This window comes from Equus przewalskii, chromosome X (genome assembly GCF_037783145.1).
Source record: "Equus przewalskii isolate Varuska chromosome X, EquPr2, whole genome shotgun sequence".
Classification (NCBI taxonomy): Eukaryota; Metazoa; Chordata; class Mammalia; order Perissodactyla; family Equidae; genus Equus; species Equus przewalskii.
In genome coordinates, this window is record NC_091863.1 from 35,006,944 (window position 1) to 35,022,429 (window position 15,486).

The following is a 15,486-nucleotide window of genomic DNA, read 5'->3' on the forward strand; positions in this document are numbered from 1 at the left end:
CTGCACCCTCAGTCATTCGTCTTGCTGGCTTTTGACTATAAGGAAGTGTAAACAGGAGAATGTGGATGCTTCAGCCCAGTTTGGGGAAAAAACAATTCAAGGCACATGTGCTTCTTGTGGTAGGTCAATAGTGTCATCTTTATAAATGAAACTCAGACTATTGCATTATTGTGATAAGATCGGCCATTTTACCTCAAGTAAACAAACCTTGCTGCCTGATCCATCACTGTTCCCACTACAAAGAAGGTGTGGAGCTGAAGCAGCTATTTCAACAGCTAAGTGACAATGTTTTTCTGTCGGAAATTGAAAGCTAGACACTTCCCTCCTCCCATAGCTTTTTAAATCCAGGAAAAAATGTGTATAAGGCAATACCTCAATTAAGAATCTTTATAAAGGGTGATTCTTTTCTTCTAGTAAGACTGATTCAAAAAATTCTTCATGTAATATTAACATATACATATGAATAGATAGTAGGCAATTGTAATAGACTAGAGAAAAAGCTTATCATGTTCTGACAGCGAGGATATAATGGAGAAAAATCAGAATTCTGCGAGCTGAGCGGGGAGTGTAAGATGAGGAGATTCTGGACTTCAGACTCCAGTTAAGCAGAGATTGAGAAAGAATTCTGCATTAATGACAGTCTAAGGGAAGAACCCCCGCTGAAATGCTGCCAGATACTGTGCACACACAGACTCTGAGAGAGCTCTCTCACTGCTATTCATTTCTCCGCCATGGCTGAGAAAAACACCTTCAGCAGCCCCAGTAAGATTGTAGTGAATGTTTTCTCTTGAATTTTGTTTTAACCTCCACAGTCTAACTTGTAGTTATCAACTATGAAGACTTGCTGATTATTTATTGTGAGGCAAAACCCTTGGAGAAACTGAGGGTGGAAGGTAGAAGTAGGAAGCATGGTTGGAGAGAAGGCCACGTACCACAAAGAGTTTTGAGACTCAGCAGTTTGTGAGTCCATCACAGTTTGCTCTATTTCCAGGATTCTCTGAGGAATATTCCCTAAAACAGGCACTTCTGGCTTTGTGGGTTATTCAGAGCCTTTCTTGAGATTCCTGTGGAATTTGTGATTAAGCCAACACATGAAACTGGCAAGTGATGCCAAGAGAGATGTTCCTTTTGGCTCAGTAATAGTTCTGCTTAACACATGTTGGCTGAGCCTACCAATCGTCATAGGAATGATGCACTGGAGTTTAAAGAAGAAACTTTTGGCTGAGAGCAAAAGTCACATAGAGAGCTTTCCTGAAGGTCCTTGGTCAGCTCAAGAATTGTTCTTTAGCGGGACAGGGAGAGGGAAACCTTGAGCAACTCTGACCTTTTATCCATCGTGAATTGACTGTCATTGTGTATATCATTGACTTTCAAACCATTTGTTAAGCTCTTATTTATACAGTACTCCCTCTAGCAGTAGGCACAGAGTTAACTGGGCACTCTCACTCACTGTTGGTAAGAGGAAAAATGACTGTAGCCTTTCAGTAGACAATTTAAGAATGTGTATCAAAATTTAAAATGCATGGTATCAGTTAGGATCCTGGCAAAAAACAGATGGTACTTTCAAACTGGGTATTAAGAGCATGCCAAGAGAGTTTAGGGAAACCAGCAAGGGATGGTACAGTATCGGAGGCTGGCCAGAGCAGGGAACCGTTACCACCCTAGGACTGAGGGGGCAAGAGGAGGAAATGGTTAACAAAACTTGGAGCTGTATGGAAGGGCACCCCGCCAGGAGCTGTGGCTTTTGGTAGAAGGATGCAGCCATCCTTTGGTAGAAGGATGTGCTGGCAGGGAGAGTGCTGGGAGAAACAAGTACCTCAAACTCACTCTCCTCGCTTCTTCCAATGTCTTGTCCGTGTCTCCCACTAGCAAAATTCAACCAGAATCCAGAGTCAAGAAAAGCCATGGTTACAGTCCACATGAGTTAGTCTCATTAGGCAAGGAACAGGGTGCTAAAGGATGGAGAGTAGGTCTTCAGACAAACAGAAAATATGTAGCACATGCATATTGCTTTTGACTCAGGAATCCTATATTTATAATGCTTTCTAAAGAAACATTTCAACAGGCTTTCAAAGATAATCAGTAGAGCATTTCTTTATAATAAAGAAAAACTGGAAAGGACTTAAATTTCCATTAAGAGAAGGGTTAAACAAAGGCACATTCATGTTATGGAATACTGTGTAGCTATTAGGAAGAATGACATAGAATCTATATGGGCTAATATGGAAACATGTCCAAGATGTATAGTCATGTTAAAAAAAAAAGCAAAACCAGCAAACAAAAAACCCAAGTTGTAGATCAATATATAGAGTATGATCCTATTTTTGTTAGGGAAAAAAAACAAACCCATAAGCACTGACAAGTGCATATAAATATTTATACATGAATCTAATTGGGGAGAAGCAGGTAAAAAGGAACTTTTAGTGTTTTTCCTAGATACATTTTTATTTCTTGAAATGTTTACAAGAACATATTTATACATTACTTGTGTAATTAGATAAACGAGTAAGGCAGTGTAACTGAAAAACTTGGGTTAGGCATAATTTGTAAATTCCTGATGAGCAGAAACTAGTCCCCTCCTTAATGCCTTACCTTCCTTGTCTCTCTGCCTCCACTCTGCTTTGTGGGCATTGAGGATCTTTGATGTTTAATCTTAGTCCTGCCCCATGTCAAGCCAATGTTTGGCAAACCTGGGGAATTAGGCTGCATATTTAATTCTCTTTCAGCCTGTTGGGCATAGGATATGCTCACTGAGCTGTCCCCTTTCCTTTTGACACTTGCTATGTCAGCTAGTTCCTAAACCCAACCACATTATATTAAGACTTAGGCAAGATACAGGAAATGCACACTGGCCTATGCCCATGCTGTAGCTGGAATCTTTGACCTTCCGACCTGAGCCTCACATCCTCTGTTTCACTTTATCCTGTTGCTTTATCTTTTTTCCTACTTCCTGACTGCTCAAGTCCTCTCATTTGGCATCCACAATGTTTGAGTGCTCTAGCTTACCACTGTCACTCATTTCGTTCTGGCATTTTTTTATTGCACTTCTGGTAACTTGCCCCTTGGGCTAGATGGAGGAGCCTCTGCTGTGCTGCCTTAGCTGACGGCCCTAGCTGGTATGGCCCCATTTCCTCCCCACTCTGTGACTCTGACCCCACTAGGCCAGGTCCAGAGGAGCTCTTGTCTTGGTTTTCTAATGCACTAAGTTTTCTTCTGGTCTGTAGGCCCATCCTGGACTCAGTGTGCTTGGTTGGGACCTGCCCATCTTGCCTGGCTCCTACCAACATGTTCTCACCAAAGGACTTCACCTTGCTTCCTGTACATCCAAGTTCTTCCATCTTGCTCTAAATCCAAGCAGACCACCTGGAACTACTTGTGGCAAATTCTTAAGTCTCATCGTTATTGAGTGGTTCTCAAAGTGTGGTCCTCAGACCAGCAGCATCAATATCACCTGGAAACTTGTGAGAAATGCAAATTCTTGGCCTCAGCCAGGCCTACTGAGTCAGAACCTCTGGGGTCGGGGCCCAGAAATCTGTGTTTTAATAAGCCTCCCAGGTGTTTCTGATGCATGATGAAGTTTGAGAAACACTGGTCTAGATACTCTTGCATCACGCAACAAGCTCTTAAATTAGTTCTCAGACTTTAGTGTGTATAAGAATCACCTGGAGGAACTTGTTATACTTACAGATTCCAGAGTTCTACCCATAGACAATCTGATTTAATAGAGTAGAAGGCAGGGATCTGCACTTAAAAAAACCCAAAAAATATTCTACCCAAGAAGTCTTGGGAAGGTACTTTGAGCAACATTCTCTTAGCTTCCAAATAGACCCCCATGGTCTCCAATGCCCCAGGCGGCAGGGAGTTGTGCCAATGGCCAATGACCCAGGAGATGCCTGTATAGCAGAGTTAGCCTCCAGCTGATCTCCTCCCATTTACCACCTCCCTCATTTATGTACTTTCTATAGCCGAATCTAGAAAGCTTCACAGCTGAGTCCAATACAGGAATGCCTATGATTTAGAAAGACAGAATGACTATCCAGTAAAAAGATTATCAATTCAAATGGACTACTATTTCCTCTCTATGAGAGTAGGGGAGATGTATTGTGAGATGGATTTTTTTTAGACTTTCTATCCTTTTCCATTTTAGTCAGGAAAGCTTTCCTAGTTCCCAGCAAACTGCTTGTATTGACTCAAACAATGCATTCACCCAAGAAGTGAGTGGCCAAGAAGTCAGAGAGGCTGACCCAGTGATTATAACACTACTTGGTTAGTCTTCCTCTCCTTTATCATTTCAGTTAAGCACATATTTTGGGGGCATAGTTCCTGTGGGGCATGATTATCGGTGTGCAGTTGTACCTGTTGGTATATTTAATAAACTATATCAAGCACATATGTGTCTCTTGTTTTCCTTTCCTGTTGCTAAACGTTGCTGTACCATCTCTCCGCTTTGGGTAGTAGCCTCCTGATTTTCAGGGCAAATATTCTGCCAAATTTTCCCCCAGTTGCAACCTCCAAAACCACGTTTGTCCCCGCCAAGTTCTAGGGATGTAACCCAGGTCTGGGGCGGGGGGGTTTGTCTCAAACTTCTTCAGTTGATTAGATCCATTCAACTCAGCGAGTGTTCAGATCTTGCCTGGATCTCCCCTAGCAACTCAGCCTAGAGGTCTCAGATCCTCCTTGATCTGGCCCCAGTCAGACTCATCATCCAAGGCTAGGCTCCAAAGACACTTGCTTTATCAAGCCTGCCTTGATGGATATGCTCCCTCACTACCAGTGTGACTCTTATAGCTTTTTATTTATACTGCTCATAGTTCTTGTGCACAAGAAACTGAAAAAGACCATTTGCAATTAAGTACCATGATGCTATATCTGTCCTTCTACTTTGGATGGTACTTGAAAGTATGGGTTGTGTTTTCATACAGTCTTGTATACCCTGTAGCATATCACACAGTATTCTGAAAATAGGAGCTCAAAAATGTCACCTAGATTGGATAGAGGAATTAAAGACTCCTTTATTTTCCAAAGAAACCCTTGGGAATTGTCATCCATAACAGAGTCCAGAGACTAGCCATCTTTGTCCATGATGATGAGGTGGATGTGATCATTTTCCATGCCAAGAAATAAGAAATGGTAATACACAGTAATGGATTTAAGGTAGTCTTGGTTGTGCTTAAATGCGGAGTGTAGACATCCATATATGAAAAATATGTGCAATATGAGGGTTACTGAAGCTCAGAGGATTGAGTGATTACAGCAGACTGAAAGAGTCTGGGAAAGGCGGGCTGAGCAAGGCTGGTAGGATTTGGATTACAGGTTGAAGGCTATTCCAGTCAGGAGACATGTAGATGAAATACACCTGTATATTTATGGAAGTATAAATAAGCTACACTTTTTAAAGCATGGAAACCAGCAACAATGAGCTCCCAAACCTTAGTCTGTGGGATCATGGACCCTGGTAGTGCCACTTTCACTTGGTCAACCATAATCTGATTCCTGTAGCACTCAAGCCCCTTCTTTACTAGGTATCCACCTACTGACCTCAGCCAACTGGTTGTCTCTCCCATGGGTCATCTCCATTGGTAAGATGCATATCTTCCAAACAGTTTTTTCCCCTTCCCGTATCTCACACAGTTGCCCTTTGGGGTTTGTATATTCATGTCCTCAGAGACTGCACTGGGGAAGACTGAAGTTCAGTTCTCTTCACTCCCTACCTGGCTGCATAATTTGAAGCAGGTGGTATTCTTTGCCCACTTCTAGGATTGCAGTGTGTGTGTGTGGGGGGGGGGGTGGGCAGGGGAGATGATAAACAGTAAGTTCCAACATTCTATACAGCATGTCTCCTTTGGGATCTAGAAATTCCTCTACTCATGGAGCTCCAGGGCCTGCCTGAGCACCCCAGGGCTTCCTGAGGTGTGCATGCAAATTAGACCCAAATCAGTGACACTAGATGACACAATTTTTATTTGGGTTTGAATACCTCTTAAAAATAAATGTGCATAACATCTAGAACCACCCCCAAGGGACTCATTTTGACTATCTCTTCATGGAAATAACTAATAGGTGTTAGAGCTGAATATTTTAAGGAACTATTTCCAGGAAGGTTTTGGGGCTTGTTTTTCTTTTCTCAAGGACATTGTTGTGCTCTGCATAATTGGCAAATTAGATATTATGAAAGAAGAGAAGTAAAAAGAGCAATAAGGGCTGTGAAATGTCAAGAGGGCAGAAGCAGAAGCAACTAATGGCTAGGGTTGTTTCCTGGGCTTGCATTGTGCAGGCACAACTCCCTTCATAAGAAGAGCCAATAAATTATGCTGCAAAAAGACAAAACAAGCAGGCGAGGGCATTTGGGTGTTGGTGGCTGCTTTGCAAATATTTTAAGTGCTGCATCTTTTACTCTTTCTCCTTTCCAGGGGTATCACCTTGGTACTATCGTTTATGTGACATTGCCAGGCAGCTCTCTGAGGAATGACACCTTGTTAGACTGGGATCCTCTGGTAGAAATGTGCCAGGAACAGACATTCAGGCTTCCACGAGAACTTTCAACTAGAGAGAACCAAGATAATCTGGGGGCTGGAATCAGAACAAGACCCACTGTGTGCTCAGCCAGTACTGCCCTGTTTCCTGTAGCAGCCACAACAGGATTTGTGTTTCTAATGAATTAGCTTCTACACAACCAATGTAAGCTCTTTTCAAGAAAATTGCAACCATTTTTTATAAAGAAAAAGAGGCTGCTGGAGAGGGAATCTCAGATACATGAGGGGAAGCTTCAGTACATCAGGCAATCACAGAGATGGCTGTAAAATGGGAAGATAAGGAGGAGTTAAAGTCAATTTGGACCTAAGAGGACTCGTGATGTCACATGTTCTGAGCCACTTGCCAAGGTCATTAACCCTTGCACAGAAGTGATTTGTAAAGGACAAACCCCATTTGCCCCAATTGTGCTCACAATCAGTGAATGAGGATCCAGTGCCCTGACAACTAACACGAACCCAGGCTGCAGTAAAGTTTAGTTTGAGTTTATTGTGATGATGGGTTTTGAAATCCCATTCAGTTTCAGACTTGAAGAATCAAAATTTTTAAATTAAAAGAAAAACAATTAGATATGAAGTATGGACTCCTCTAAATGTAACTTATTATTATGTGTCCATTTACTCAGACTGTGAAATTCTCCAGATAGGGGTGTGTTTCATTCATCTCTGTAATGCCAAGCAATAGCCCAGAGCCTGCCATGTAAAAGATACTCAATAAGAACATTTGCATCAGTTGAGCAAATAAATAAATGAAGGAAAGAATCTTGGGAAGAAAAGATGCAGAGACCTTGCAAATGTTTGGGGCTGTCAGGAACAATACAAAAAGTCCCCGGGGTCTACCCGATGCTAGATTGAGCAGCTGAGTTAAATTTTTGATCTTGTGACACTTAAACTTTTGGACAGTTGGGAAAAGATTCTAGAGTGGAAGAATTCTAGAGAGGGTAAATTTGATTTCTCCACTGTAATTCTAAGTACTGTTTTTCAAGCTTATCAGTGTCAGATTTACTGTGGACTCCGTAGTATATTGACCGGGCTTGTCAAATCTAGGAAGAAGACTGTTAAACTATTTGTTTACTCCTTGACTTATCCCAGGGATACTTGAGTGGGTTTTGAAAGGAAAAATGTAATAAATTAATAATAGGGAATAATCTAATGAAGATGGAAATGGATTAATTTGTATGTTGACGTAATATGCTTTAAATTTGAAGGAAACAATTTTTTTTCCTGGTGCCAATCTCAGGAAGCAATTCCTCACACGGGACATTGTGTAGGAGTATTAAGTGATAAGCAGCTCATGCAGAAGCAACAGTCACACAGTTGGTTATTATGTGATAGTCACCTTTGCTAAAAGTTGAAAGCACAACTTGAAAGATAATAATGCAGTGAGAGCTACTCATCAAGAAACTAGATGCTGGGCTCTAAAATGAGGGGCAGAGGGGCTGGCCCCATGGCCTAGTGGTTAAGTGTGCACGCTCCGCTGCAGGCGGCCCAGTGTTCTTTGGTTTGAATCCTGGGTGCGCACATGGCACTGCTCATCAAACCATGCTGAGGGAGCATCCCACATGCCACAACTAGAAGGACCCACAACGAAGAATATACAACTATGTACTGGGGGGCTTTGGGGAGAAAAAGGAAAAAAAAATAAAATCTTTGAAAAAAAAATGAGGGGCAGAACTGCATAGTGGCTGAGGTCCCCAGACCTGGAGTCGAACTTGTCTTGTGGGAGAAGTTCAGCTGTGCCTCTTACCTGCAAAGAGACTTTATGCAAACTAACCTGCAAATGGCTAGGTTTCCTCAAGCAAAGCAAGTATAATCGTGTATTTCCTAGGGAAGCTGTCATGTTGAAGTGAGACAATATGTGAAAAGTTCTTAGTGTATTGCCTGGCTATATAATTGCTCAAAAAATGTCAGCTCAATATCCTCCTAGTGGTCTCAGTTTTCTTGGTAACATTCGAAATATCCAAACTAGAGGAAAAGTAGTGTATCCTAGGAATGTTAACTTTGTCAAATTTTGCTTTAAGTGTACAAAAGGAGCATATTGTAGTTTAGAATTTAAATTTACCTAGGTTACATTACATATTGTGTTGAACTATGTTCTCCAAGCATAAAATCTTTCCTCGTGGGCAAGGATACTGAAAACAATTTATGGAAAGTAATTTCAAGGCTAATTCACGTGAATCAACACAATACTTCAGGAGATGGAAGCACGATTTTTTATTCTTTTTGATCAACAAGTAGTCATAGAGTAACAACTGTCCTTGTATAAGACTGGGCAAAAATCTTTCCAAGGCTCTCTTGTGACTGGAAAGGTACCAGCAATGAAAAAAATAGTAGTGCAATATTCTATGAACATCTCTTATGCTAAACCTTATTGACTCCAATCTTCTTGAAGAGTTTTATTTCATTTAAAAGAATCAACCTCGGATTAATGGCGAACATGTCTGTTCTGAGTTGCATCTCCTTTTTGTTAAATTGGGTTTGTCTTCAGTTTTTCTGGTAGTGTTGTAAAGAGCCCTAATGTCTATTTGTTGTCATGGCCACTGGTTTGGGGCTTTGCGTAGGCTGTCATATTGTATTTCATTGAATCTACAATGCCATCGATTGTAAGATAAGCCATTATTTTGTGTAACAGTAAAATGCTGCCATTTAAACTATGGCATAAATCTTTCTCATCACCTGGAATTTCTACTGGTACTATCTGAAAGAGCTCTTTTAGACTTATGTGAATATAGATTTTATCATATATCACACTGTGCATACATAAAAAGGGGAACACGAGTGAAATAAATTAATGATTCCTAAAACATCTTCACATTTAGAGAAGTCTGATTCTTTTGAATCATTTTTTCACTCAAAATTATTGATGTCCCTGTTTTTTCTTCACATAGTAATATCCTCTGTGCTAGCTAGTGTGTTGATGATGCAAAAGGTTTTTAAAAGCATGCTGCTCTATTGTCTTCAGAATTTTTATCCAAAGCATTACACACATTCTGTAAGCTTTGATTTGACAATACAATGTCCATGGAAGACTTTCAGACAACAATCAGGACTCATATCCCGTTATCAAATGGTCCTCAAATGGTCTGTTGTTTGAGACATAAAAGAGTTGTAGTTGTCCAGTCCTGTCACTAAGAACACAACCAAGTTTTCCCATGTGCAGATAATGACAATTACATCATGAATGCTGCCTGTCTGACAGCAGTTGTAAGATGCCATTTATTATAGGCTACATCCTAATTTCAGAGACCTTAAAATATGAAACATTGTCTTGGTATTAATGAAACATAGTAATATATACATACCCTAAAATAATTTATTTTAAGCATCCTATTGTTAATATCAGACTAAATATCTCAGTGACAAGGCCCATGTCACCTTCCATGTGGCTATCTAGTCTAACCCACAACTCTACACACAAAAGGATTCAATATATCCTGGATGCTGGCGCCTAGATATCTTCCATATTTTTTACCTTTGTTTTTCCACTGAGGAGCAGGGAGCAATTTGCTGTAATGAAGGACTGGAGTTGAAGAATGCTGTGGTCTGAATGTTTGTGTTCCTTGCAAATTCATATGTTGAAATCCTAACCCCCAAGGTGATAGATTAGGAGGCAGGGCCTTTGAGAAATGATTGAGTCATGAGAGCACAACCCTCGTGAATAGGATTATAAAAGAGACCTGACAGAGCTTCCTTGCCCCTTCCGCCAAGTGAAAATGCAAGAAGTCAGCAGTCTGCAAGCCAGAAGAGGGTTCTGTCAGAACCTCACCACACTGGCGCCCTGATCTTGGACTTACAGCCTCTAGAACTGTGAGCAATAAATTTCTGTTTATAAGCCACCCATTCTGTAGTATTTTTGTTGCAGAAGCTGGGGCAGACTAAGACAAGAAAGGTGGAAGCTTTTAGTTTAAGTACATCGAACAAAAGGAATCACACAGAAACTTCTATTTTTTGGGGCTTGAGCACATTCACCTGATCTTAGAGTCGGGCATGAGGAATTTATGCCAAATGCAGCCAATTGGAAACAAAAATTCTTGGCTTGTTTTTCAGAGGCCTCTATTCTGAACAACCCTTGTATCATTATCTCCTCCTTCCCCTCCTCCTCCTCCTGCACCACCACTTCCTCCTCTTTTTCTTATTCTTCTCCTACTTTGTTGTTTTCCTTCCTATGTCTTTCAATCAGTGTCCAATATTATTACATAGTAAAACATATATTATTGGAAATCTGCTTTATCAAAGGATAAACCCATATTTGCCAAGGTCAAATCATATTCATGCTCCATCACATTTATTTTTTAGTGCCCTAAATTAATTGTGTTGATATTTTGCTCACCATTTTTGGCACAGGAGAGGCAAAATGTATATAATATTTCCAGAGGAACCCAAATGAGAGCAATTTCATGGGCTTATGTGAGAAAATTTAAAAGAATTCTGAGTTCCTCTGTTGAGTATTCATTTAAAAAATACTTACTGAGCACCTAGTATATGCTGGATACACTATTCTAAAATTTCAGTTATAAGCAAAAATAGACGTAGACCCTCCTGTCATGGAGTTTATAATCTGGTGATTTCAAGTTCCATCCCTAATCTCATAACACCCAAATTTCTCTGGCCAAGCCCTCTTCCTTGAGTTCCAAAGTTGTATGTCCAACTATCTACTCAATACTTCTGCTTGAATGTTATCTCAAGGTCAACATGTCCAAGATTGAATTTATGAACCTGTATTTATGTTCACTCTTTACTGCCTTCCAATGAAGAAAAGTAAATGTATCTATCTCTCTTCCAGCCTGTCTTATTTTAGTGCTTGTTACCTTTATAAATTCAGTGTCTCAAAGAAGAAACACAGAAGAGGTAGAGATGATACCTTCCTTTTCTCAATCCAGTTTTTACCTGTCACCAAGTCCTGTTGATTTTACCTCTTAACGTCTCATAACTCTGTCCACTTCTCTCCATTTCACCACCACCACCACTGCCCTAAACCAAACCACTATCATGTTTTGTGTGAACTGCTGCAAAAACTTACAAACTAGTCTCCATACATCGGTGCTGACCCCTTTCCAATCCATCTTTCATCTTGAAGCCAGGACAGACTCAAACGTGACCACGTATTTTTTAATTAATTGCTCCATCCTTAGCATCTAGAAGAGTACCCAGAAATAGTAAGCACTCAATATTTGCTGAATACATAAATGAATATCTCTTCTTTCCTTAAGATGTTAAAGGCCTATATATTTGACATGGCCTATACAATGCTGCATCACTTGTCCCTGCATAGTGCTCCAGTGTCATCTCTCATCAACGTTCCTCCAGGAGGCATTTCACTCTTTGTGCCTCAACCAAACTGGGCTTCTTTAAGCTTCTCAAACAAATCCTGCACCCTCTCACCATAGGGTCTTTGCATATACTATTTCCTTGGTCAGTGTCTGTAGTCCTCCCACACTGAGTTCTTATCCTTCCTTCAACTCTTAGGTCACATGCTCCCTCCTTAAGAAAGCTCACCCTCCCCGCACTCCTAGGCTGCGACAGTTTTCTTTGTAATTTACCTAAGAGGCCCACAGCACTTTCTTTCACAACAGTCTTCTCCATTTGGAATTATGTATTCATCAGTGTGATCGATTAATTATTGTTGGTCTCCTCATTTCAATGGGAAACTCCATGAGAGCAGGGAATGGATTCTTTTGCTCAACAGCACCTAGTACCTTGCCTGCCTTTAACTGGAACACTATCAATGTTTACTAAATGAGGCAAATACTTTCTTGAGAAACTCATTAATTAATAGTTATAACTAAACGTTTGATTATTTTACAAAACCTCTAAACGTCATTGCAAATGAAATCACAGTTTGAGCATGACTATGTATCCTCTACTTTTGCTATTACTTCCTTCCTTCAGTACAATGCAGTCTACTGTGGAAAGTGTTGAGCTTTTTTTTTTACTGTTGAGTTCTTTACCACCTTAGGGAAGACAGTAATGAAAGTATTCATTTAGAATACGAGCTGTAAACAGACAAAATCCTGACTTCTTCTACGTTTATAGAGTTAAAACTTAAGAAGTTTATCATCTGTAACTGTCATTAGGTAGCAAAACAGTTTTAATTCGCATTTCAAGACCTAAGAGAAAAGGAGTGGATAAAAGCAAATAGAATCAGCCATGAAGTTGAAGGGCTTGATTTTTCACTCTGCCAAGTGTTTGAGGGGGAATTATTTAATTCAGCCAGTGAGTCAACAAGTCAGTCTAATTCTCTAAATCTGGTTATTTTCCTTTGCAAAGTGTATTTGTTCTCTCTACCACAAAAGCATATTTGCAGAAGGCGTTGACTATGGAATTCTCTTTGCCACAGTTATTGAAAGAGAATATACAGAGCCCATAATAATTAGACAATTGATGTTTTCAAAATAAGATTAAGGTTCTCATTCCCATTCAAAGTCATTCTTTGTCAACTGAGTGATGAAAACTCTTTCCACCGGAAAGAGAACTAAATTTAAGAACTGGCAAAATTTCTCCAACATAAATCTTGAAAACTTATGACACTTTAGTCATTCAGTGATACAGTCTTGCTGAAAATATTTAGAATTATTAAATATTATTTTACCATATTTCAGGACTGAAAGCTCCAACTGTTTTTACAACCCTTCATATATATCAAATTGAGAAGATTTTTTTAAAAGTCAAGGAAAAGAACCATGTATTTTTCTTGGTGGGTATCCTGGGTGATCAGTAAACTATGTAACAAGTATTTCCATATCGCTTTACAGTTTACAACATATAATGTCTAATTCGATCCTCAGAATAACCCTATGAAGACAGCGTTCTAATCCTTTCCTGCTATTCCCATATGGCTAAGTGGAGGGTTGCTCATCATCAGAGAGTAAATGGCAGAGCTGGTATTTCATTCATGTCTTCAGATTTCAAGTCCTATGCTCTTTTGGTCTCTATGATTCTGAAGAGAAGAGCTATCAATATGTTTAAGTTACTGGAAGAATGAGCCAGAATAAATTGTTAGAAGTTCCAGTATCTCTAAACTTCAGTAAGGAAAGTCTGTAAAGGGGTGATAGTAATTAGCAAATGTTTTCAGGGTTCTTGTTCCTTCCAGCTCCAAAATGAGAATAGATCCACCTAAAGGATAGTCAAGATCTGTTCATTTATTGAGCTCCCAGTATGTGCTGTGAACCATCCAAGATGCTGGGAATGCTAAGACGGATAAGAAATGGCCCCTGCACCCTAGGATCTCAGAGTCCTTAGGAGGAGATAACACATAAATAGATAGTGAAAAATCAATGTTGTTAATGCGGTGAAAGAGATATGTAGAAGGGCTTTGAGAATGCAGAGAAAACCATCTACCTTGGCCTGCGGTGTGTCATAGAGGTGTCCTGACTGAAGACAGCCCCCAAACCAACTGGGCACATTATCGTGATGCTTTTGGACTATAAGTTCTGTGAGGACAAGAGGACTTGTCTTACTTATTTTTGTATCCCCAGCACCTAGTATATGGCTGGTACTCAATGCATTCATTTGTTTAATCAAACTGAACTGCCCAGTCAGAGATTCTGAGGAGACCCATGAAATACTGGTGTTCTCTCTTGGAAACAAATATCTCTCAGGCCATGTGATGAATGTCTTTTCAGTTCCTTAGTTTGTGTGATCTTTATTTCCATGAAAGATTTTCAAACAGTGATATCTTGAGGAAATCTGTGAAATTTTCTTCTATTAAGACTTTGGGCCACAGATTCTATCCTGTGTAAAATGTGGTCCTGCCTGAGAGGGAAGCTCTCAAGATTTGCTTCAGCGCAGTGATCTTTTAATCATTGCTCCAGATTTCTCTTACCTAAAGAAAAAGTGTTTTCATTTGACGATCTGTGCCTCTTGCATTAAATGGCCTCACATATTATCGTTGCACTTTATGGCACCATAAATTAAAAGAAATTTAATCAGTTACAAACTCCTGTCAATTCTACCTCAAAATTGGCTCTTGAATCTCTCTTTCCTTTTTTTAAAATTCATACCACTGAGTCCTCATTTCCTTCCTAGATTTTTGCATTAACCTTCTAATCCCACGACCACAGAACTTCCATCGTGATCTTGAGACTTTATTTTTCAAAAACTTTTGATGGCTCTTCATTACTAATGGGGTAAAATCAATGCCCTTTAGTATAGTTTTCTAGGCCTTTACGCTCTGAAAAGTGGATTGGGTTGGAATGAATTACAGTGTGTTATTTGTAAACAGAACAGCCACGGCATGATCAATTACTTATTTCTATAAATTGAAGTCAGTTCATAAAAACACTATCTTTTATGTCTTAATTTCTTACCCCATCAAATACAGAGTTACAAAACAGGGTTACAAAACTGCTATGCCTAGATGCTGAAAAGACTGTCTCTTTGAAAAAGATAATGCTCTCTTGGAGAAAGTGGAAGCTAAGAAAATAATAGCTTTTTCTACTGATAGAAGGCCCCTGCTACATTCTGTGATGGTGATTTGGAAATATTTATTTTAACAGAATTGGGATTATAACCATTTTCATGCATCAACAGAGGTTCAAGAGTCAGCCTCTTAAATTCTACTGTCAATTCTACTGTCAGTTCAGCCCTGCCTTTAGATTCTCCAGGGTCTGTTAAAACTTTAACTGCTGAAACTTTAAAGATATTGCCTCATTCAAAAATGCTATAGAGGGCTTGCTGTGTTGACATCTCCTGTGTGTGTGTGTGTGTGTGTGTGTGTGTGTAAATCCTGTCCTTCACCCTCTAACACACCACTGACTCCAACAATAAGGGAGATATTTTTTAATTGTTGTCTAAGCAGTCATGGTACGTTGTACTGAATCATTCACCTTCTCCTGTCCTATCTACCAGTCTAATTTACCTTTAGATACTAAAGAGAATGTTTTGATACGAAAGAAAAATTTCTAGTGAGTCAGAGAAAATAAATTGATTAAATTGAATCCTCTCGTTTTTGAAGGTG